At 44.1% G+C, this 26,745-nt stretch overlaps 2 pseudogenes; both read right to left on the bottom strand.

Moving 5' to 3' along the window:
• Positions 1 to 1,566: 1,566 nt before the first annotated feature.
• Positions 1,567 to 11,246, bottom strand: LOC149302528 (MARVEL domain-containing protein 3-like; annotated as a pseudogene).
• Positions 11,247 to 18,926: 7,680 nt separating this feature from the next.
• Positions 18,927 to 26,745, bottom strand: part of LOC149302527 (MARVEL domain-containing protein 3-like) — a 54,027-nt pseudogene continuing 46,208 nt past the window's right edge.

Genomic DNA, 26,745 nt, shown 5'->3' with positions numbered 1-26,745 from the left:
ACGATGCAATTTGTCACATCAACAGATAACCCTCACCCCCTCACCCCAAAACCCCAGCATGACCCTACGTGATTGCAAGCGACCTGGACAAATGCAGCTTCACACTACAACAAAGCAAGCGTTCCTTGTGTAAAGCTGCCTGTGCAACCCACTCAAGAAGCAGCTACAGGAGGGGGCAATAAAGGGGGGGGGACACACAAACATTTCCAACACACCGTAACATATAAAAACTTAGAAAGTGACAGCAGATAAGAACCATTAGGCCCATCCAGTCTGCCCAATCTGAGTACTTTCCTTAGTACCTGCCCTTATCCTATATCTAACTCTGTCCTATGCCTATCCCATGCCTGGCCAAACGTTTGCACCGTATTAACATCTACCACTTCTGCTGGAAGGCTATGCCATGCATCCACTACCCTTTTCAGTAAGTAATATTTCCTGATGTTACCTTTAAACCATTGCCCCTCTAGCTTATGAATATGTCCTCTTGCAGTGGTAGTACTTACTTTAAAAGAAAATCTCTCCCTTTAACTTTTGATTCCCCTTAAGCATTTAAACGTTACTATCATATCCCCCCATCACGTCTGTCTACCAAGTTCCACCTCCCTCCAACCACCGATTAGACTGACAGCTCTCAAGAGCCATGCTTTCCCCCTGCAGTTGTCCGTCAGTAACCGTGACCTAAAACCATTCCACTGCCTCCAAATAAAACATTGCTACGGAACCTGCCAGAACCACACAAACAAATGCAATGCAACCGGCAAAGAATCTCAAGCCCAGCACATCTATAAACTTCCCAGGAAACTACCCACTATACACGCCATAGATATCACACTACAGCCCCCGAAAAACATCTCAGCATCAACCCACACATGTGCACCCGATGGAAATAACACGCAAAAAAGAAACCTTAATAATGGACCCCTTGGCCGTCCCGTACAGCAAGGTCGTATGATCCTGTGCCGCCGCAGAGAAACACCGCAGGAGTGGCAGCACCAAAACCACCTCCTTGGTGTGCAGATTCCCACCAACTCATCCCATCCTGATGGATGCATCAATTAGGGTGTGCCTGCTTGTGTCTGTGCAAGGGATGGGGTGCTGCAGCCGGAAACCCCCCATATGCCACTTCAGGATGGAGATTGGAAAAAAGAGGGGCCTCCCCAGCCCCCCTGCTCCACAGCCAAAACCTCCTGCCCCACGGCAGCTGCCCCAGGTAACTGCCTAGGCCTCTCTCCGGTGTCTCCCTACCTTGACATCTGCACAGGCCGCAGTGCAGGCTGCACCCGGCCGTCCTGCCAGCTTCTCTGCCTCCCTGGACGACTCCTGGAGGACCCACATCTGGGGAAACACTGCGGTAGGCCTCAGAGGCCTATACCAGGCCGAACCACCTCCTGCAACTGTTGACTCCTTGCACTCTGTGCCCCCTTTTCCATCTGGGGAGCGGCCAGCAGCCACAGGACACCCAGCTGGGCCATCTGAAATCACTGCCTTCCCATGGGCCCTTCTGGCCCGCTGTGATGGAACGCTGCGAGGGCCAAAGCCTCCTCCATGCCGTTGCACTGCACACTAGTATGCCTCTGAAGGCCTGCAAATGGGTTGCTTTGACTCCCAGGCCCCGTCCTGGGCTATCTGCGTCATCCTCCTCAGGTCTGCCTCTGCTCCTATGCTCCAACGCTGCTGCAGTCCTCCATGCCAGCCTTCAGGAACATTCCAGCCGGATCCAGCATGTGGCCTAGTCGCTCCTGCAGCCACAAGGTCCAACAGCTGCTGCAGAACCTCAAATCCATACAGACACCTGCAGGAGACAAGAAGAGGGGAGAGAAAAAAGGGGGGAACAAAGAAAGAACAGACAGGCACACAAAAAAGAGCCCCAGATAAAAAGGAAAAGACTCAGACACAAAAAACACAGAAACAAGACAGACCCAAACACAAAATGACACAAAAAACAAAGACACGCCAGGACACAAGAGAGAAACAGACAGCAAAGGAACACAAAAGAAACAGCCAAGTATACAAGAGAGACAACAAGAGATAGACAGGGAAAGACAAACACCACCAGGTAAGGTTAAACAAAATGGATCCTTACCCCTGTGATCACCAAACTTAAATATCCTCCTACCAAAACTCCTCCCCTAAAATCCACAATTCCTGCCTTAGCCTAGCCCTGCTCAGCACTCTGTCAGGGCCCACTCTAGTCCATTCTGGCCCCCGTGGGCTTCATGACAATGCTAATGAAGTCCTGCTTACATATAGAAATACTTCCTTTATTTACAGTAAACTTAGTGTCAGCCTGGGTGACTAGGATCATTCTATTGTTCACCGCTAGGTAGTATGATAAGGAGTCAGGGTGTTGTGTGTAGTAGGTTGAGCTAAAATAAAAATTAGAACTATTTTAAAAAAAAAAATTAAGCAGCCCTATACGTTTCCAAATTTTTTTAAATCTGAAATTAGTCTTATGGTGACATAAAGGCTTTTTTTTTGTTTTTGTTTTCATTTAATAACCATAAGTTACCCCTCTCTCCTTTAGTTTTATGGCACAAATTATATTTTGGTTTTGTTTCAGAAAAATGAAGACTTTTTTAAAAAAAAATCCTACACATTTAGTATGAAAATAATTTTAAAAAGTCTTATCAATTAAGGAAACAAAATACATTTTCTACATAGAAGCTATAATAACTATACAGTGCTAGGGCAAGTGGCAAATGTGTGTGTGTTTATATACAGTATATATACACTAAAGAACTTGTCTTGATTTAGAAGATATCTTTAATAAATTTTGGTAGTTATAGTAAGAGTTTCACAAATTATAATCTTCCCCAAAAGTGTGTGTGTTTGTTAGCATGTATGTGTACGTGTGTTAGCATGAGTGTGTATTTGTAAATGTGTGTTAGTATAAATGTGCATATGTAAACTGGACTGGAAAGTCTCGGTCAGTTGCATACCTGATCATTTGATTTGATTGGATGCTTTAAGCTTTAAACTGTCTAACAGACACAGGCACTACACACATGCATACACTCTGACTTCACGTTGCATCCTGTCTCACAAGTCTCTACGTGCCACATTGGCTTGAAGATCCTGGCGCATTAACATTGAGCCTTGAGAAAATCATGCAGCTCCTACACTCACCATCTCTGATACACATGTACCAAATGATGGGAAGTGACCAGAAGACTTGTGCACGGCAAAAATTGATTCAGATTAAATGTTTGTTTTGTTTTTGTTGCATTCTTTCTCAGATAACTACTTTAGTTTTTACATTTGAAGAAAAAAAAACATTTAGGGGGAGTTTTTTTTAAGTTCTTTATAATTTATTTTAATTTCTTTTTTTATGAAGGGTAAACACCCTGCTGCACAGTAACAACACTTAAAGAAGACAATCTACACTTAGGTGATATCTAAAAAATCTTAGGGTTCAATTGCTAGTGGTGATTTACCATTATTATTACTTAGTGGTGTGCAGGAACAGTGTTTTAAGATGCAACCTCTAGAAACATCTCCCAAACACCATCAGTAAGAAGAGAAAGCAGATGTCCATTTACTGAAATGTCTTACATTATAAGGGTGCCAATACATTTTATAAATATACATTAATGAGTTATAAAGGGGGCTATGATTGTACAAGCTCAATCATCCAGTAGAGTAAGTGGAACATCAGTATCAAAGGCTCATCTCTGAAGGAATTTGGGTTTTAGGTAACTTTTCTTGTACTCCTATAAGAGCCCTAAAATCCAACCAATGAAACTTTATTGAGTGTGGTCTATTAATCGTTCTGACCAAGCTGATCATTTCACAGATTACATGGTTACATTGGTACAGTTTCCTTGACTGATTAGGTCTATATGCCACTGCCTACCACCCACATTTTCCTACTAAATGATGACACTAGACACTGTAAGTTTTGGGTAGGGAGTTGGGCACAGCTTTATTATTTATTATTTCACTTCCTAGGCCAGCTGCCAACACTTTCCAAACAACCTGCCAGCTGCCAACCCTTCAAACACTGTGAACACCCCACCAAGCAAACTTCCGGGTCAACAGTTCTCTGTGCTACAACTCTGAGCTGGCCAGGGGACTTTGACTGTGACCAAAGTACAACAGATACACTCAACAAGCAAACTTCTGTATAGATAAAAAAAACATAACCTTTCCATATAAGTCCAGGGGCCCCCATTCCAACCACATTCTTAATAATGACAACTTTTTTTATATATCATCACCATGTATTTGCTCCAGTTGGAATGATTCATATTTATTTCGGGCCAGGATTGTCAATCCCATAAAAAAAAGACCTATCTGCAAACATGTCCTATGGAATCTGTCCAATACTGTTGTGGCAAAACACCTCTTAATAGTAGATGAAAGTTGAGTGAGCCTGTTTGGGCTCATGTCCAATTACTTGCTCAGCTCAGTTTGTTAAGAGAAGAGAACCTGAGCCGCAGTGACAAAGTTAGTTAAAATACTTCCTCCTCTAACCTTATTGAGGCACACTCTGGCTCACTTTGAAATTGTGATACCTACCGTGTCCGCCGCGGTCCCTCGCCGGTCTGCCGCTGGTGGGCGGCGCTTGCGCGATGACGCGCTCCCGTCCTCTCAGTGTGACGTGCCCGCGGCACGTACACAGAGAGGACGTGCCGCGCGCACGTCTTCTCGGTGTACTGTGCGCGCGGCACGAGCACAGAGGGAGGGTCGCGTCGATGTGGCGCGCTCACGACGGACGCATGATAACATGCGAGCCGCCGTGACATGCCCACGATGCACCCGTAGTAATGAACGAGCCGCTGCGACTCGTTCGCGGGGCTCGACTTATACTGCATCTGCCGGTGTGGCACACCCGCGGCGCTCGCGGGTGTAGCACACGCAGATGCCGTTTTGTTTATTGTTTTTGTTATCGCACCGACGCCATTAGTGTGCGCCGGTCGCGATGACGTCTCGCACATTTGTTTCTTTTTGGTTTCTATAGTTTTCCCGCCCTTCTTCCTATTTAAACCTCCTGTCCCATTAGTGCAGTGCCCGTTCAAAGAGTCACTTGTGTGTATCTCTGGGTTATTGTGATTTACTTTATTCTGATTGATCTACGTGTACCTGACCTTGGCTTTGTTTCCTGACTTCGATTCTGTGCTGCCTGCCCCGACTTTGGCTTGTATACTGACTTTGCTCCTGTGCTGCCTGCCTCGACCGTGGAACTTCCTATACCCGTTGTGCTGTGCTACGCTACCGTCTCTGCATTGTGGGTGCATTATCCGTGTTGTCCTAGGTCCCGCATAACAGAAATAACATAATTGCATATATTTATAGTTATTTTGAATATTTTAGCTTTAATGTATTTAATGTTTTTCATTTTATGTACTAACATTACTTCTGCTTTTTGCAAAGTTTTAATGTGATGATTTCATGCAAACATCCCATTTACAATAATGCTTTAGCACCTCCATCTATCAGACAACATTTGTAATACATAGGGCCAGTGCTTGACCTAATGGCACCCGAGTCAAAAACGCATTGACTAAATCCACCTTTTTTGTCACCATTATGTTTTTTCACAACGTGTGTTTACAATTTAACTTATAAATACACTCTCTGCATTGCCTTACTCTTTCATCTAAAAGCTATTGTGAGTTTTAAAGTCTGTAAAACATAGTGGTACACTCATGTGCACCAAAACCTCTGCCCTTAGAATGAAAGACATCAGGGAAGAAAAGAGGGGGCACATGGATATGGGTCCCAGTAGGATGATTTGCCCCTAGTAAAGGGATCCAAGGGGTGCCACCATTTCGGCCTGGTCTCTGTAGGAAGAACACATGACTGCTAGCATCTTGTTGCTGAGACTAGCTGTGGTTACACACTTTATGTTCACAGTGTGCATTGTTTTACGAAACTGAACATACACAACTAGCAGAGATTGTGGACATTCTTGTAGATCTTTTATAGTAAGTAATTCTTATGACATAAACATACGTAGTGGCTTGATTGGAGTTCTCATTCAGAGCTCAACAAGAAAAGTATTTTTTACTGACTTTATTTGAAAAAGACATACATTTCACACTATGTAAAAACAGTTTACATATTTACAATAATTTACACATGATTACAAACGGGTATTAAAAAACCTTTACCTATAAGCAGCTAAATGTTGTAAGCCTCAATTAAAATAAATTTTATTCTATGATATTGTATATGTATATGAGATTGTATAACACACTCATATAATAAAATGAGAAATTCTTTCACGTAACACTGGCAGTAAGGATATAGCACAAAATTACACAATTGTTTGTTATATATTATTATATCAATGTGCTAGGATGAAACCTTTGTGAATCTAATTCTTTCCGTGATCGAACCCTGGGTTCATTTTGCTTGCAGGGTTCAGGAGGACATTCATAATGCAGATGATTTTTCTTAAAGTCGCACCCAGTTCTGATATAGAGACCACACAATACTGTGCTAGGAAGGTACAGGCAAGCAGCAATCAGGCCAAATATAGCAACAGCTGCATCCCCTCCTTGCACCTCACAGTTCATCCAGGTGTAGCCACGGCCCGCATAAACTCTCTCTCTTTAGCCTTGCAGATTTCAGTTGAGTTTACCTGCTTAATAAAGTGCAGGTAAAGTCCGACTGCAACAACATACGCCAGGAACGCAAGAGCGTCAAAAATCAGTTCTGCAAAGAGGATTCGCACAGAGACACTGTGTAATGGTTTAGCCCCCAAAATCAGGAATAAAATAGTAAATGCACACAGCAGCATGCTGAAAACCACTCCGCCATAAACTCCTGGTGCCCTCAGCTGAGTGTATTGCATGTCCATCTCCCGCACTTGCTGTAGCTCATTGCCTTCAAAAGGACTGTATGTGGAATCGATACTGAAAGTACTAAAGCCAGCTGCGGATGTGTACCCAGTAATAACTGCGTAAGATGCTACAACACAGATCAACACCCCGGCGGTGATTTCCACAAAGTGCAAGACTCCTGCAAGTAGAAAACAAAAGATCGTTAATATTTTCTTTTTTCTAACTGAAAAACATGAGACAAAAAGTAAGAAAGAAAATGAAGTTAAGAAACGATTTGTTGTAAGAACATGTGGTAGTACACAGTGGCGTCTCCAGCTTTCATATTTAGGGGGGGCACATGGGGGGCCAGGGACCAAAGTAGGGGGGCCAATTATAAAACGGTACATATACACTATATATATATGTATATATACATACATACATACACACGTTAGACGTGCATTTTTAACTACATAATAGGCACTTATCTCTTTGAAGTAAAGACCGTGATTGAAATATGATTTCAAAATAACAGCTAAACTGGCAGTTATTTTTCATTCTTTAATATTAGCCCCTGCTGCCGATATATAGAAATATTACACCCTGCTTCTGATATATATTAATATTAACCCCTGCTGCGGATATATATATTAATATTAGCCCCTGCTGCGGATACATACTTATATTATACCCTGCTGCCGATATACATAAAAATTATACCCTGCTGCCAACATATATTAATATTAGCCCCTACTGCCGATATATATTATTAGCCCCTGCTGCCGATATTAGACCCTGCTGCCAATATGAATATAAATACTAGACCCTGCTGCCAATAAATATTAATATTAGCCCCTGCTGCCAATATATGTTAATATTAGCTCCTGCTGCTGATATATATTAATATTAGACCCTGCTACCAGTATATATTATTAGTCCCGGCTTCCGATATATATTAATATTAGCCCCTGCAGCCAATATATATTAATATTAGACCCTGCTGCCAATATATTTGCCACACTGACTGCAGATCAGGGGAAGACTGTGAGAGTCAGTGCAGCGTTCCCTCCTTCTGACTGCACCATCACATTGAAAGGTCCTCTCCCCTGTAATCATCCCCAGAGTCCCTTTGTCCCTTCATTCACTAAACCATACCGCTCTTTTACTTACACCCTGTAGTTCAGGTATAGATCAAATAAACAACACATGGAAACAGCACATGCAACTGAATAAGACAAAAAAAACCTGTATTTGCAGGTATACATAAATAATGTATGGAAACATAGCATAGCAGATATAGATCAACAGAATTTGACACACTATTTGACATCCAAACAACTATAAATCATTCTTTTTTATCACATTATTAAAATCCCAGAAATCAAAAAAGTTAAAAGGCCCAAATAAATTAAGGAGATTATACATAATGGAATCAAACATTTGCTACTGCAAAAATTTTTAGATGAAAAAGTCCAGTTTTATTCAGCGCAACAAAACAGTGATAGCATTATTCTTAACAATATTCTTGAAAACGAAATATGAAACTTCAACAAAACTTTTAGCCATTAATGCAACACAACCATCTTAGCACTGCGTCACCAAATGAACACCTCATCACAGATAACAACATGCGTACAGCTGCATATAATTAAGCTGAATACCACTTGGTCTCCCTTAACAGGGAAGGCCTGTGAAACCAAAGGGGAATAGCGTCCTATATAATGAAATCAAGAATTGAGTTTCACAAACTCTGAACCAACATCTACGTTTCCTTTTTAATAATATATCCAGATTGAAATAAGAGTAAATAACACAAAACCTTTACTTTTCCTCTCACTGATTTCTAGGCCTAGAAAGTTTTGTCCTCTGAAGTGACCACAAAATCTGGATAAATAAAAATTACAAAGTTCTATTTAACCCTCTACAGCAAGTAAAGTGCCAGGAAACAGATGACCAGGACAGGCTCTGCCACACTGACACCCAAACACATACACCAGGACAGGCTCTGCTGCCACATGGACCCCCACATCAGGATGGGATAACCTACTAATAGTATAAAAAATGCCTTCCACATTGCTTTGTTGTTTGTGTGTATTGACCCTTGTGTATTTGTGCCCCCCCAGCCCCCCCCTTTGTGCATTTTTGCAATACACCCTTGTGTATTGATTTATTTGATGCCCCCAGCCAGCCCCCTCCCTTGTGTATTGATTTATTTGATGCCCCCAGCCAGCCCCCCTCCCTTATGTATTGATTTATTTGATGCCCCCAGCCAGCCCCCCCTCCTTTATGTATTGATTTATTTGATGCCCCCAGCCATCCCCCCTCCCTTGTGTATTGATTTATTTGATGCCCCCAGCCAGCCCCCCTCCCTTGTGTATTGATGCACCATCCCCTTGTACTGGTTTATATAATGGCCCCCATACCCATGTGTATTAACCCCCCCGTTTGTGTATTGATATATGTGACATCCTTCTAACCACCCTGATGTGTAATTATGTCCCCAGCCACCATCTTTGTGTATTATTTAATTTTGCCAAGGCATCCCCCCTTGTTAATGTCCCTCCTTCTGTCACCTCCACTATTTATTTAAAATAAAATACTTTTTTTGCTGGCCTTCATTCTTCCACTGTAACACCGCTGCTCTTCTCCCTCGTGCTCTTCTCCCTGTCAGGCAGTGACAAGCAACTGTTCCGTAAGAGCCCGCCCCCTTCAAAGGGGCGGGACGAAGAGCCTCAATCAGTGATCGGCATGCCGGCAATCCATTAAGTGGCCAGCAGAGGCGGTTTTACAGCTGCCTTGAAACTGTCAGCCGCATCGGCTGCAATTGGAGTTTAGTGTGTCGGCACACCGGCAAATGTCCCGGTTTCCCGGCGGTGGGCCGGGTCAATGGTATAGCGTTTCAGTTGGGGGGGCACACTGGGGGGCACAGCATAATGTAGGGGGGCCATGGCCCCCCTGGCGACGCCACTGGTAGTACACGAGTGCAGTTTTAGGTTAGATGGTAAAGTCTTATCGGTAGAAATACTGCTTGACATAAATGGGTAAACAGTGATGGCAAGAACTGAATAAGGAAACAAAAAGTAAAGGGAAACTGGGATATCCGCAATGTGCCTTATATGATGAAAAGCTTATAATCAGAATATAAACTTGGTTTAAAAAATTAAAGTGGACCTAGCATTCAGAAATGTCACATCTACACACCAGCGCCATTCACAGAAAGATGGAATATGACGGCACTTAAAACGCTTCAGCCCATCTAGTCAGGCCATGCATTTCTGGGCTGCAACATCTCACAAAGAAGAACCACTTTTAAGATATATTTTATAATACGACATACAGATGAAATTTCACTCAAAAATACACAAACCTAGTTTAAATCTCAAATGGATGTTAAAAGGATAAATGTTATCAATACAAGGGGTCTTTTAATTTTGACTTTGGCATTCTTGGCAAGCAGTTACAACAAAGCTGTCTGTATCCATGACAGTGGCCCTTATTACCGTATTTGCTCGATTATAAGACGACCCTGTTGGAAAAATGTTTTACCAGTAAATGTTAACTCATGTAAACTATGTAAACTATTTTTTTTTAATAAAAGCTATGATTGAGAAAAATATTTTGTTTTTAATTCCTTTTATTTTTCAACCTGCCCCCCAGTTATGCACATCTGCCCCCAGGCTTGTCACTCTGCCCCATAAATGCCTTAAACCCCCTATATGCCACTGTGCCCCATGATATGTCTTTTAACCCTCTAAATGCCACTGTACCCCATGATATGCCTTTTAACCCTCTATATGCCACTGTGCCCCATGATATACCTTTTGACCCCCTATGTGCCACTGTGCCCCATGATATACCTTTTGACCCCCTATGTGCCACTCTGCCTCCAGAAATGCCTTATACCCCTATATGCCACTCTGGCATTTAGGGGGGTTAAAAGGCATATTATTGGGCAGAGTGGCATATAGGGAGGTATAAGGCATTTCAGGAGGCAGAGTGACAATAAGGGGGTTAAAAGGCATTTCATAGAGCGCTCTGTCTACAGAAATGCCTTATGCCCCCCATTTAACATATACACATTGGTTTGTGAATGCAGGAGCATTCAACCTTAGTTGAGTTTGGCCAGTCCATTCACCCTTCCACTCAATACACCACTCTATGTAATCAAGACTCAGTTTTTTTAAGTGATTGTTGCTTCAGTAAACTCCAAGAATTTCAGGGACATTGGCCCATCTGCATTCCTAGGTTTAAGGTAAGGGGTTCTAGGTTTCTAGGTTTCCTGGGACTGAACCCTGCAGGCACCTGTCTGTGCTCAGCAGACTCTATGTTAAGATAAATATATTTTTGCCTAACAACCAAATCCTGGGTCAGTTTCTTGCAATATATATATATATATATATATATATATATATGTTCTGGGCTCCGGCTACCCGGAGCCATCCCTTGTGGGGGTGTTCCTGCTAACGTCGGGGGCATTCCCCGCTCACGTCAGTAGGTGTTCCCCGCTGACGACAGTAGGCGTTCCTGCTGATGTCAGTAAGAGTTCCCGTCAATGGCAGGGAAAACACCCCCATTTAAAAGGGAAAATGGGCGGGGAGCGGGGCGTGTCAAGACCCCGTTCCTGCGACCCAGAGGATTCCGGTCCTGACCCGGAGAACCGAAGAAGCAGTGCTTCACCCGGCAATCTCCGGGCAAATCAGGAGAGTTTCCAGGTATGTATTTACTGTATTTGCTTGATTATAAGAAATGAATATTCATTTAGCAAAAAAAGAAAATCCTTAATAAAAGACTACCCTCTAATAAAAACATTTTACTAGTAAATATCACATGTAAACTATATTTTCATATTTAACCCCTTCAATCCCACGGGTTTTTGGAACCTCAAAGCCTGGAGCAGTTTTGCCATTTTTGCGGTATGTCGGTTTTTGCGATGATTCTCTTTTCCTGTGAATAGTGTACCCATGTAAACTATATATTGTTTTTTCAAGAAGAGATAGAGCTTCTTTTGATACCATAGTTGGATGATTAGCTGAAAATTTAGAATTAGAAATTTAGTAAAAACTAGCAAAGATTAGAAAAAAAAAACTAAAATCTGAATCCTCACAAAATTAGGTAAAGTGATGGAAAATCCCCTCCAAGTTTATCAATTCAGGTGTCCTGATTTCAGAAATACCTAATTTATATAGATTTTCCAGACTTTCCCAGCACCAGGGAGCATACTATAAGGTGTACAATTTTGTATAATTTTTATGCCTATGGCTTAATGGGTTTGGGGGTTGTGAACGGGGGCAGGAGGGTTATACTGGCTAGATTTTATGCTAGGGCAATGGGAAGTAAGGTTTTTTAATAATTTTTTTTATTATTTTTTTATATATATTTAAAAAAAAAATTTACTTTTTTTTTTTTATTTTTTATATATTTTTTTTACACAGAAATGGTTAGAGGTCCTCCTAGGGACCTCCTGAACATGCCAGTGATGTCACAATGACATCACAGCTCACATTATAATTTTTTTTAGTATTATTTATATTATTAATTTAATGATTTTTTTAATATTAATTTTTAAATGAATTAACTTTTTTTTTTCCAGCTTTTCTGTTTCGGGACGGTAGGGGGAGTGAGAGACATGGTTTCTCACTCCCCTCCCCGCGATCCCCCTGCACCGATCACACTGTGATCTATATGCAGGTCCTCAAAGTCCTGCATAGAGATCGCAGCGTCTCTGTGCCTCATCGGAGGGCAGGATATTCCTGCAACCCGGAAAGGGAATGCCCTATCGCGCTTTTGAAACTGCGTGATCGCACGATCGGGCAGTTTGCAATGTAACAGCTTACTGGCTTTCATGCCGGCTTCTGCTGTCAGTGGGGAGTCCAGGATGTGTCCCTGACGCTGCACGAAGGGCTGGACGTACCGGGACGTCCATAGGGGTTTCTTAATAGGCGTTTTTTGGACGTCCTGGCAGAGCCGGCCTTAGGCGTTGTGGTGCCCTGTGCGGACTACTCCTCTGGCGCCCCCCCTCACTATCCCCCCAAACTACCCGCCCTCTCTGCCCCTTCAAACTACCCCCCTCAAACTACTCTGCCCCTTCAAACTACCCCCCCGCCCCTTCAAACTACCCTCCCCTTCTGCCCCTTCAAACTACACCCCCCTCTGCCCCTTCAAACTACACCCCCCCCCACTTTCCTTGTTGCCGGTGAGAGCGGGAGGCATTCATCTTCTCACTCTGCCGTGGTGCCGGCATTTCATGTTGAGCCTGGTCGCACACCCCTAAGGCCGGCCCTGCGTCCTGGTACGTCTATAGGGGATTGAAGGGGTTAATAAAAACTATGATTCAGAAAAATGCGTTTTTTGTTTTTATTTCCTTTTATTTGCCAACCTGCCCCCAGTTATGCACATCTGCCCCCCAGATATGCCTTATACCCCCTTATATGCCACTGTGCCTCCCAGATATGCCTCTTGACTTCTATTTGCCACTCTGCCCCCCAGATATGCCTTAAACCCCTATTTGCCACTCTGCCTCCCTGATATTCCTTTTAACCCCCTATATGCCACTCTGCCTTCCTGATATTCTTTTTAACCCCTATATGCCACCAGAAAGGCCTTATACCCCCCATTTGCCTCTCTTACCCTCCGCCTACAGTGCTTCCCTAGACTTCTCCCTGTGCTTCAGATTCCTTGGTGTGTAGTGGTGGCAGCTGGTGCAATGCACACAGACAACCTCTGCTGCTGCTGCCGGCACTTCCGCCGGGGCTTCTATGAACATCGTAAGGTCATACATCGGCGCTCCGTCATAGAAGCCCCGGGAAAAGTGCTGGTAGCAGCGGGGGTCGACTGGGCCCATTAGACAGACCTCCACCGGCTGCCAGAGAGGAGGATATGGGTCCCCTGCAGCGCTGCGAGGCATCTGGATCTTAGTCTCGTAGTCAGACCTTTATTTGAGGTCTGATTAGAAGACGACCTCGAATATAAGACAATGGATATGTTTCAGAGCATTTGCTCTGAAAAAAAACCTTGTCTTATAATCGAGCAAATACGGAATATACACACATATATACATCATATATAGAAGCCTAATATGTACAGTATATGAACAAATACCAAAACCAAACATGCCAGAAAAACAAACATATAGTATATGTTGCCTTGTTGTATATACATTCTAATAAAATTGACAGTAAATTAAGCATATAAAATCTGTTGGCATGGAGGACAGAGAGAAATAATAATTCCAGCATATCACTAGTCAGTAGTGTACCTAAAAGAGGGGCACCCAAGGTTTCACTCATCAGAGGGTTGCCCAGTGGCTCGATGGCCATCAAATCTTGCCCCACATCTTGCTGCTGTGTGGCTTGCACATTGTGCGAGAAAATCCTTTTCCCGCCCAAGTTCCTGCTTGTATATTTCCTCATACAGTGTGTGGGCACCACAGCAGTAAGCTGTGGGCTCACATTAGGCGCCCATCAGGCCGCATAGGTGTCTTCGTGGGCCGTCGCTTCGTCGCTCATGAAATTTTCAGCAACCGCTCGGTGGTTCTCAGTCTCCTCCGGGATGCCTCTAGCTCGATCGCGGTGCTGGCATCTCATGCTGAGCGCCGGAATATGACGTCATATGAGACATAGGCCTCGCACTCCCACCACAGGACTTCTGGAAGGTAAATAGGGGTGGGTAGATAGTGAAGAAATGGCTCAGTGCAGAAGGTCCAGGCAGCGCTGTGACAAGAACTCAATAATGCAAAATAAGAAGAGGAATTCTCATGAAGAATGCAGTGTCCACAGAGGGCCAACCAAGAGGCCTCGAATCAATAACTAATAATTAATAATAATAGATAATAATAAGAATTTAATAGCATCATATATATGTATCAATAAATGATGATTGAAACCATAAAATATCTGTGTGTTCTGCTACAGTCGTCACAATTTCCACAGGATGAAGAACATGATGATTTATTTCTGTTTATAGACAAATGTTTCACAAATGTGTCATACCTCACATGACATCACGTGATTTCCTATTATGTGATCTCTATGTAACCTCAGAGTTGCTGGGTCCTTTATGACAGGTGAAAACTCAAATGCGCATGTTCTTGTTTAATATCTGATATCCGCGCATGTGATATTTAGAGAATAATTGGGTGGATTTAGATTTTTTTCTTACTACTATATCCAGTATGTAGAAGAAATGGATATTCACAAGACAAGCTTTGCATCTCTCACAGCAACAGATCATCAGCCACTGAAAGTATTTGGCAATCAACAACACTGTGATCAGCAATTGGCAACAATGTATTTCATGGCAGAATGTATCAATCCTTCTATATAACGGTTCACTCACAGAGAATGATGTGGAGGATAGTATCTCGTGATATGCAACATAAGGAAAAAAGAATAAAGCCTGCATAAAAAAGTATAAAGCCTGTACGTAAAACACAATATTTATTAGAATATGCTGTACAGCATGTACTAATTGTACAATGATTATCTTTTTTAGTGCAGATCATGCACAGCGTCAACAAGAAATCACCAAAATGTGTTCAGTTGCATCTCCAGATTATGTAAATACCCCACACGTAGGTCAGTGAATGATTTTTGGAAGCTACAGGGCGCACGGGATAACATGCTCATCTTACTATGGGACGGCACACAGCATAGGGAAGGGTAGAAACACATAAAATAAAGAATTAAATGCCATAACATACTGAACAAAATACAATTTATGTAAAAACACACAAGTCTGCAAGTCATTCCCTCTTCTAGTTCACTCCATTACACTCATCACCAGCTACTTATTTTGGAGACCTTTTTCCCAAAAGGAGGATTACTTTTATACCAAGATCTTGAGCGCTGTTAGACCCCTTGGTTCTTTTTACACTTTACAATACCATTTCATCATAAGACGTCACAGTGATGAGTTGCTTTTAATGTCCTCTCATGCTCTAGATCAGGCATGTCCATAGTCCGGCCCGCGGGCCAATTGCGGCCCGCGTTCCGGACTTATACGGCCCCACAGCTAAGTTGCCCAAACATGGAACTTACGGCCCCCCAGTAAGTCCCCGAGCTCTACTCAGAACTCCCGAGATCTCTCGTCGCGGGACTTGGCCTCATCAGCCGGCGCAGGGAGAAGGAAAATTTGGGATTTCCTTCTCCCTGCGCCGGCACACACAGCCACAAGAGCACCTGATGAAGAAATTGTATAGGGGAGGGTTGGATTTCAACCCTCGTCTACAGTCAAACACGAACCCTGTTTAAAGTTACTGTAGACAAGGGTTGAAATCTAACCCTCCCCTACAATTTCTTCATCAGATGCCCTTGTGGCTGTGTGTGCCGGCACAGGGAGAAAGAAAGCCCACATCTTGCGATCTCGGACGTCGCTAGATTTGGGCTTTCCTTCTCCCTGCGCCGGCACACACAGCCACAAGGGCATCTGATGAGCCGGCGCCCACACTCGGCGTCCCGGCTCAAGCGAGGGGGCGATCTCGGCACTCGGTATCACGTCTCCACGGCGATCGAAGACGCCGTGGAGACGTGTCTAATAGGGGACCGTTCCCTGCAACCCAAGGATCGTCTCCCTGGTGGCCACAGACGCCGGGGAGACGAACCAGGAGGAAGACCGGCCCCCACACTCAGCAGACCGCCTCCCTGGCGTCTGTGGTTGCCGTGGAGACGGATATGGTTGTTCTTGGTCTCCGCAGGTGTTCAGGTTTCAAGACTGAGCCCTGGACACCAGCAGAGACTGATTGCAGCAGGTAGGGGGAGGAGTTCCACCCTTTATAAACCCAGAACAACTCAGCTATCATTGCTCAGTTGTTCTGGGCTATTGCTAGATTACTGTGCCCCCGAATCCTGTGCTACATTGTGTCCCCCCCCAACACCCCCCCCCATTACTGACCATTGGACCTGCCTGACAACGATTTTGTCTGACCTCACTTTCTGAAGTGCTGCCAGTATATGTTTGAGAGCTGCTACTGGGTTCCTACCTGTGATCCTGACAGAGGGTTAGATTTCAGTAAAACATGAACCCTTTATTAATGTGTATCAAACAGGAATCTACAAACTAGTGGCTGACTTGATGTCATCAGTCAGGGCAGGGAGAAGGAAAGCCCAAATCTCGCGAGATCTCAGACATCACGAGATTTGGGCTTTCCTTCTCCCTGCATCTCCACACACAGCCACAAGGGCGACCATCTGCTCCTTGTACTCTGTACATAACTTCTCCCCTTCTGGCCAATTTTTATAATGGCAACTACAAATAAGAAACGAAAAGTTGACAGTGAGGGACGCCGCTTCCAGGACAGGTGGAAAGTGGAATATTTTTTCACTGAAATACGGAATAACTGTGTTTGTCTGATATGCCAAGATACTGTGGCTGTTTATAAGGAATTTAATGTCAAGAGACACTACCAGTCAAGACATAGCATATACGACAAGCTAACAGGCTGCGACCGCAGTGAAAAGTTGAAGCAACTTGAAGCTGTATTAATGTCACAACAGCGATTATTTACAAGAGCCCGTGAGTCAAATGAATATGCCGCAAGGGCTAGCTATGAGGTGGCAACGTTAATTGCTAAAAATTGCAAATCTTTTGCTGAGGGTGACTTTATCAAAGAATGCGTTATGAAAATGGTGCAGAATATCTGTCCCGAGAAGAAGCAAGAGTTTTCCAACATTTGCCTGGCTCGTAACACTGTAGCACGGAGAATTGAAGAAATTTCATCAGATATTAAGAGGCAGTTAACGTCAAAAGGAGTTGATTTTGACTTCTTTTCAATAGCCTGTGATGAAAGCACGGACCTCTCTGACACAGCTCAGTTGCTGATTTTTCTGAGAGGTGTGGACAATGAAATGAATGTGACTGAAGAGCTACTTGACCTCCAGAGCCTTAAGGACCAAAAAAGAGGAAAAGATTTATTTGTTTCTGTTAGTTCTGCCATAGATGACAAGGCCCCTGGGAATCAGCGTAGCTAAATGGACAGGGAGCATGTATGTGTGTGGGTTAGTGCATGCTCAGGGCATGTCCGTGTTTTGATTGGGGTATGTTAATTGAGGGGCGGGAGACCCTAGGTGATATAAGGTGCCCTATGGGTGACCCCGGTCACTGTTCTTTTTTACAGACACGGCCAACAGTCTTACCTGCTTGAGCTTAGGTGTACCCTGACGGCCTGGAGTATGGACGTGGAGGCGATCCTCGCTGCTCTCAGGGCTGGTGCGGACCAGGACGGTGGTAGGGCGCTGCATGAGCAGTTTGCTCACTTACTTCCCCAGGCTGCGGTGCCTGTAGTGCCTGCCGGGTCTGGTCTCGCGGGCGCGTTTCGGGAGGCGTCTCCTCGGGGCGGGCGGCCGTCTTCGCCGCGGTCTCGCGAGGCTGCCTCACGGCTCGCGAGGCCTGCTGCTCCCTTGCCGGGGCCGGCAACGGAGGCGCCGGCGCCTGCACGGGTGCCGCGGGATGCCGATCGGTGGAGCCGGCTGGTGGCCGCGCGGGAGCACGAGAAGCGGCGGCGTTTCTGCTGCCCGTCTGAAGAGGACGTCGCGGGCGGTTGCGGCAGCCCCATCAGGGGTCAGGCAAGCCGTGGGGGGGGTGAGTAGGCCCGGCGGGGCTACACGGGGGTCGGCTGGGGGTCCTGCTGGGGGGGATGTCTCGGAGGAGGCAGGGGGGTCCTCCGGGGACGACCTGGCCCTCTCTCCAGGGCCCTCGGCCCGCTTACCTCCTCAGGGTGGGGGGATGGTGGGGTCTTCCCGGCTGCAGTACGGCTCCTCTGATGAGGAGGCTTTCGCTACCCCCCTCCCCCCTTTCATTACGGCGCCTGCTGGTGGCTTGCCAAGTTTCGGGTACTGCAGGTACTGTTCCAGGACCTGTAATCTCACCCCCTTCCTCTACACAGGCTGTGTCTGGTGTGCTGCTGCAGGATGCTTCGCCGCTGCTGGGACCAGGACTTCAGGGACCTTCTATCAATACGGCTTCAGCTACGGCGCCGCAGGAGGTCTGCCGGTCGCTAGGCGGTGAGTTGCCTTCTCATTCTGTGGGCCTCTTCGGAGCCGGGGTGGAGGGCCGCTCGGGCTCTTCTATGGGTGCTTTTCTTCCTGGTCTGCGGGGTTTTTTGGAAGCGTGGGAGCGCGACGGGGGGTGCTGGTCCGTCGGGGTCTGGGCTGGATAGTCAGGTTAGGTCCGTGTGGGAGCGGCCTGGGGGTGGTGCGGGGTCGTTAGGTTCGGTTTCCCTTTCTGCGCCTGCTGTGGCTGGGTCTGTTGGTGCCGGGACGTCGGGCCCGGTGGCCCCCGGGGTTCCGGTGGTGGCGGCCCCGCCGGCTGGCGGGGCTGCTGCTGTAATGGGCTCGGCGCCGGTTGTGGATGCGGCTTTAGGGGTGGCGGATGTGGCTCGTGGTGCGGCCTACATGTGTTGGTCGGGCCCGCTTGGGCTGCACTTGAAACAAGAGGTTAAGGAGATGATCTGGAAAGGGGAGTTCCTGGAGATTTTCTCCCTTCTGCCGCTGGAGGAGGCTCCTCCCCCTGCGGCGGAGGAGAAGGAGAAGGAAAAGGAGAAGGAAAAGGAGACGTTTCGGTATCGGCGGATTCCAAAAACCTTTGGGTATTGGATCCGCGCCATTTCTATCTTGGCTAGTGTGATAGGCGAAAAGTGCCCTGAGAAATGTTCGGCACTTTTTGCGTATCAAGATCTCATCTGGAGTGCGTGTCGGACTTATGGGGGTCTGGGCTGGTGGCGGTACGATGAGCAGTTCCGCCAGCGCTTGGCGGTCCGGCCGTCTATCGGTTGGGATCAGATGGACATTGGTCTGTGGCTGGCCATTATGACTCGGCCGGCCACGCACCAGGGTGGTTTCTCGTCGTTTCTTGGGGGGGCCGGGGGGGTATCTGGTGCCACGCCCTCTCCGGCCGGTCAGCGGCGGCCGGGGTGCTGTTACCAGTTCAACGACAGGCAGTGTAAGTTTGGAACGTCCTGTCGGTTCAAGCATGAGTGCTCCGGCTGTGGCGGGGCCCATCCCCACTCCCGCTGCTTCAAGCGGGCTAAGGGGGGCGAGCGCGCAGATGTGGGAGGGAGTCGGGGCTCACCCGGAACTTGGCGTTCCTGGAGCTTTTTCCCATTTTGGTGGCGGTGGAAGTATGGGGTGATGTTCTCAAAATGTCTTGGTATATAACCTTCAGCTCACAAACGCTCTACTGGATGAATGGGAGAAAATTCCCACAGAAACTCACAAAAAAAGAAAAGTCTTACAACCACAGCTGGACCCCATTGGACACGACCACAGAGACTACTATGATGTATTGAAGGAACCATCTAAGACTCCTAACACGTCATGCACACAGGAACATATCCACCCACTCAAACACTTGAATAACATACACGCACTGCTCAGACACACACGCCTCCCCATAAATATACACTGCCCTTGCACATACTTACACAGACGTATACACTATAAGACAATACACTCCCTATATACACACATATACACTGCCAATACAGACGTACACGTATGCACATACACTGCCCTTATATACGCGTGCCCATACACGCACATATAGACACCTGCCCTATACACACACATATGCCTGCCCAAGTGCCCTTACACATTCATAAACATTGCCCATATACATGCCTCACCATATGTATATGCACACACACATCTACCATCAGACCCCCCCCTTCGTTCTGCACATCAGACCCCCCCTTCATTCTGCACATCAGACCCCCCCTTCGTTCTGCACATCAGACCCCCCTCTTTGTTCTGCACATCAGACCCCCCCTTCGTTCTGCACATCAGATCCCCCCCTTCCTTCTGCACATCAGACCCCCACCTTCCTTCTGCACATCAGACCCCCCCCTTCTTTCTGCACATCTCTTACCTTTCTCTTCCTCCTTTCCCTCTGGTTTGCCGCTCGCTCTCAGCGTAGTGCGGCTGCGCACAGCTGTTTATGCTGAGCGCCGGGGCTGGGATATAAACGTCATATCCTGTCGCCCGGCGCTCAGTGACAGAGAGCACACTGGTAAGTGTTACCTTAATGTTGGACTGGTTAGCGAAATCCGTGATCTCCCCAACCAGTCCTGCGGGCTGCAGCTGCTCATCGGGCAGCTGTGCACCCCCTCACAGCTGCGCCCGACGGCACTCGCCTCACTTACAGCCCTGGGGGGGATTTCTCTATTATCGGTCCCCCCCGGATGATATCCTGGGAGGGATCCATATATATATATATATATATATATGCTCTGTATTTCATTTTTTTACTCTGTTAAATTATACCTATTTTTACTTTATAAAAGTTATGAGCTTAGATGTCAGATTGTTGTGACTTGGGTTTTTATGTTTGCTATTCCTTCTCTTTTCCATCTTGTTACTTACCTTTATATTCAAATGCTTCCTCTGACACAACCCCCTCCAGCCAGTCAAGCACACTTTTGTAACATGTTTACAAATAAAATAGGAACAAATTGTGTTTTAGTTGAAAAATGTTAATACAACATGATTATTTTATTGGTTACTCTAAGCCACATAATATTATTTAGACATAGCAAAATTAATGTCCATTCCCAAGTAATTGTAATGTGCCATTATGTTTCCTAAACTGCAATCATTATTCACACCTTTCTTCAGCATTATCTAAATTAAAGAACTACATGTGAAGTAACTTTGATATAGAGAGTTATGTTTATGTAAAACCAGCTATTTGTATAGCTTTATGGTAGACTTTTGGATTTTTCCAATGCATTTTATTTGTAAGAATAATGCCATCTATTGGCTGCAGGGGCTAATATTTATACATATCTTCAGCAGGGTATGATATTAATATATATAGGAAGCAGGTGTTAATATTTATATATATCTTCAGCAGCGTATAATATTAATATATATCCGCAGCAGGGTCTAATGTTAAGGAATGAAAAATAACTGCCAGTTCAGCTGTTATTTTTAAATCATATTTCAATCAAGGTCTTTACTTCAAAAAGTACATATTTTGTAGTTAAAAATGCATGTCTAACGCATATATATATATATATATATATCCCTGTCCCCCATGTGCCCCCCCCTGAATATGAAAGCTGGAGGCGACACTGATTTGAAAAAGTAAATGCTAGACAGGTTATAACAACAGCTTCTCCTTGGTCTATTATCTTAGTGACCCAGTCAAAAAATAAATTAGGTTACTTTCACAAAAAGAAGCAGTAAACCCGTACTGTTTCTGACCTTGCAAACCATGTACATTCAGAGAATTAAAATCCTATCCTTTAACATGGTTTCCATTCATTTCCCAAATAATGATGTTCTGGCGTATAGTTGACCAAGTCTTCCCTGCAGCCATTTTGTAAAGCGGTTCTACAATCGTCAACTACTCCTGTCAGTAGCCACTGGTTAAATAAGTCTTCTAATATCTGCCAGGATACCTGAAGCTTTACATAACTTTGGCTGCATCTTATCAGGTCCCATGGATTTGTCTGTTTTTACTTTGTAGATTTTAGTATTCCGTTATGAACACACATGTTTTACATGTCTCCCTATTCCTCTTTTATAACGGCCCTTCATCTTCCTCTGAAGAAATCAACAGAAGACAGAAGTATTTTTTTAGGCAGTTGGCTAGATCTTCATCCTCATTTATATAATGCCCTTCATTTGTCTTTACTCTAATTATCATTTACTAAAATTTTCCCCTTTTCCTTTTATATATATATATATATATATATATATATACATACAACTTTAGTTTTATACCTAATTTTTATATCTAAAAAAAAATCACCCTTTCTTATTAACCTGTCAATGTTCTTAGCACATATAACAGCAAGTTTGGACCCCTTAAACCTAGCTTTTTATTTTTATTTTGGTGTAAACATTCAGTGCTACTATGGCAGCTACTATGATGTCATCGGTAAGCTTGGGAATCAAGGCACTGTGATGACATTGTGCCATTCTGTTTTTGGCACCGTTATAACTCTTGTGTGAGAGAGCTGGAGCTATTTCAGAAGAACCCTACTGTTATGGATTCTTTAAAAACAGAGGGGAGTTCAGTGGTTGACCCATTGTGGGAGTTCCTGGACCCCACGGACAATATGCGTGAGTTGTTTTTGAAGCTGAATCACCTGTTTTTCTGGGGAAAGTTAACCCATGTGGAGGTGAAGTGGAATCGGAGGATGAGTACAGCTGCTGGGCTTTGTCGCTATGACAAAAGCAGAAATTTGTGTACCATACAACTTAGTGAGCCCTTGCTGAGTTTGAGGCCGAGGAGAGATCTGGAGCAAACGCTGCTTCATGAGATGATCCACGCCCTTCTGATGATCACAGAGAAGGATGCTTCCCATGGACCAGAGTTCCACAGCCACATGGAACGGATAAACAACCTAACTGGAGCCAAGATTTCTGTCTACCATGACTTTTATGAAGAAATGGCTCAGTGCAGAAGGTCCAGGCAGCGCTGTGACAAGAAATCAGTCCAGCAAAATAGGACGAGGATTTCTCATGAAGAAAGCAGTGGCTACGGACAGCCTTCCAAGAGGCCTCGAATAAATAACTAATACTTAATACTAATGGATAATAATCAGATTTTCATAACATCATATATATATTTCAATAAATAATAATTGAAACCATAAAATATCTGTGGTTTCTGCTACAGTCGTCACAAATACCTCAGGATGAGTTTGTTAGTATTATGATGCACAGCTATTCCTGTTTGTAGACAAATGTTTTTACAAATGTACTAATTTCACTAGTGGGAACCTAAGTAGACATCTCTCCACGCATTATTGGCAGCAGCATCAATATGTGGATAGAAATCACAGCTAAAAAAGTAATACTTTTGTGAAATGTGCAGTGTTAACAATGTAATCACTTGATTTCCTATTATATGATATCTAATCTATGTATCCTCAGCATTCCTATGTCTTGTCCGTTATTTGTTGAAGACAAGTGAAAACTCAACGGTGCATGTTCTAGAATTTCTTCTTAACATATCTGCGCATGAGATATTTAGAGAATAATGCTAAACACAAATACACTGTAACGTGCTTGTGAAAATGAAAAATCAACTTGGCACTTTTTATCTGGCCGTAAACATCTGCACAAGGAAGGTCAAAATGCACTTTGTTGGTTATCAATTTTTAAAATGTATACATTTTTGTTATGGATTTTTTCTTACTACTATAGCCAGTATATAGAAGGGATGGGTATGCCCAAGACAAGCTGCTCAACTCTCAAGCCTGTTTGTCTGAGGAAACTCTCAATCAGCAAAACACTGTTATACGGAGCGTCGCTTGTGAGTACATGCTGTGTCGCATATTTTAATAAATATTGTGTTTTACGTATTTCACCAGTGGCAGGCTTTGTTCATTTTTTCCTTTTGCTCCATGTCACGAGATACTATCCTCCACATCATTCTCTGTGAATGAACCGTTGTATAGAAGGATTGATAATTCTGCCATGAAATACATTGTTGCAGATTGCTGATTGCAGTGCTGTAGATTACTGAATTCTTACAGTGGCTGATGCTCTGTTGGCCCGAGACTTATACGCTGCTTGCCGTGTGAGTACCCATCCCTTCTACATACTGGTGATGCACGTTTGAGACTTCTGACCTCTCCCTATTTGTTTGTGTCTTTGGGTGAACAACATTGAACTTTTTTTGTTGAATTACTAATTTTTGTACTATGGATATTAGCTCACTCATTATTTTTTTTTTATTTTTTTACTAATGTCCTTGAGTTGACCAGAATTCCCTAAAAGATATTAATTAAAGAGTCTTTATATTAAGTATCTTGAGTTCGGCAGTACTTTTTTTTGTCCAGATCATGCACAGTCCGCAGAAGAAATCACCAAAATGTGTTCAGTTGCATCTTCAGATTATGTAAATACCCCACACGTAGGTGAGTGAATGATATTTGGAAGCTACAGGGCGCGCGGGATAACATGCTCATCTTACTATGGGACGGCACACAGCATAGGGAAGGGTAGAAACACATAAAATAAAGAATTAAATGCCATACCATACTGAACAAAATACATCTCATGTAAAAACACATAAGTCTGCAAGTCTTTCCCTCTTCTAGTGAACCCCATCACACTCATCACCAGCCACTTATTTTGGAGACCTTTTTCCCCAAAGGTGGAGTACTTTTATACCAAGATCTTGGGCACAGGTAGACCCCTGGTTCTTGTTACAATTTACAATAACAAATGAATTAATTTTACTGTGCTCTCATGCTCTAGATTGATTATTACCGTTTGCTAGTAAGATGTACCAAACATTTCTTCTGCTGCACAGTTTGTGTACCTTATTAGGAGATATAACATGGTAATTGAATTTGTGGCCCCTGGTTTATATAATCATCCAAGGTGTTGTTCCCATCCTAAGATTGAAAGGCTGGAGTGATTGGCCAGAGATCTTTTTTCAATGACAAAAAATCATGTGCAATTACAATCTGACTATTTGTCTTTGCAGTTTTGCAAGTTGAGAAGTTGAGTGATCTATCTGTCCGGGAATTTGGCTACCATACTGAGGCACGGCATATATGGCATTGGGAACAATGTCACTTTCACTTTTAGATGAACAAAGCAATTTTTATTGAAAAAAGATATTCTAAATGAATGACAATAATATATTTTAGAAACAAAGGATTAAACAGGAGCAATTCAAATTCTTCTAAGATAATATAATGTGTATAAATCAAATCATTAGACAATAAATATATGAATTTCCATAAAATTATTAAATCACTTTACAATAAAGACAAAAGTGAACAATAATCAATATAACCATCAGCATAGACAGTTAACTAGAAAGTTACAAATCAATAATAAATAAATGAAAAGTTAAATGAATGCAAATACAGTGTAACAACAAAAACAATATACACACTGAGCTTTTAAACCTGGGAATTAGTCTGAATATTAATTTTTTTTGCAGTTTTGTGTTTTATTTGGAGAATTAAGACCCAGCAGGCCAACAAAGTTCCTCTCTTGCAATCCCAGCCAACTCAGCACAGACGATGATAGAATAGGATGTTAGGAAGGTGAGGTCATTTTATAGCATTCTGATGTGCGATTACAGGTTCCTGATCATGAAATGCCTCGGGATCAGTCTGGCTCCCTTGCAGTTGTGGAAGATAATTCTTACTAGGCTTATAGTAGAAATATCAGGTAAAGGATTATTCACAAGGAGGAAGCGTTTTTAGTTTAACCGACAAGAAGTGTCTCCTATGGTGCGTTTGGCCAAATTTTACCATGCTGAAATACCGTATTTGCACGGTACCCCTCGTCTTATTTTTGAGGTCATCTTCTAATCTGACTACAAGACTAAGCTCCAGATCCCCCACAGCGCTGCAGGGGACCTGGATCCTCCTCTCTGGTAAACTCTGTTGCCGCCGGCACTTCCTCTGGGGGCTTCTATGTCGGCATGACATAATCTTCCGATGCTCCATCATAGGAGCCCTGGTGGTAGTGCCGGCAGCAGCGGAGGTTGTCTGCACAATATGCACAGACAACCTCTGCTGCTGCTGGCACTTCCGTGGGGGCTTCTATGACTGAGCACCGGAAGGTCACGTCACACCGGTGCTCCATCATAGAAGCCCTGGAGTCTGAAGTATAAGGAACGAGCTCTGGTAAGTCGGGGGGGGGAGGGGGCAGAGTGGCATTTGGGGGATATAAGGCATTGCTGTAGGCAGAGTGGCATATAGGGGGTTAAAAGGCATTTCTGGGGGGCAGAGTGGCATAATGGGGGTTAAAAGGCATATCATGGAGACAGAGTAGCATATAGCCAGGTATAAGCCAAATCTGGGGGTCAGAGTGTCATATAGGGATGTACAAGGCATATCTGGGGTGCAAAGTAGCAAGCAGTGGGGCATATGTGCACAAATTGGGGCAGGTTGGCAAATAAAAACCAAAAAATAATTTTTCTCAATCATAGTTTTTATTAAATATGAAAAATAGTTTGCATATGAATTAATATTTACTAGTAAAACATTTTCCCTATAGGGTAG

Source organism: Sceloporus occidentalis, unplaced genomic scaffold, assembly GCF_023333645.1.
Source record: "Sceloporus occidentalis isolate IW3139 unplaced genomic scaffold, rSceOcc1.0.p SCAF_18, whole genome shotgun sequence".
Classification (NCBI taxonomy): Eukaryota; Metazoa; Chordata; class Lepidosauria; order Squamata; family Phrynosomatidae; genus Sceloporus; species Sceloporus occidentalis.
The sequence above is the reverse complement of the archived record's forward strand: the minus strand, read 5'-3'. Positions and strand labels throughout refer to the sequence as shown.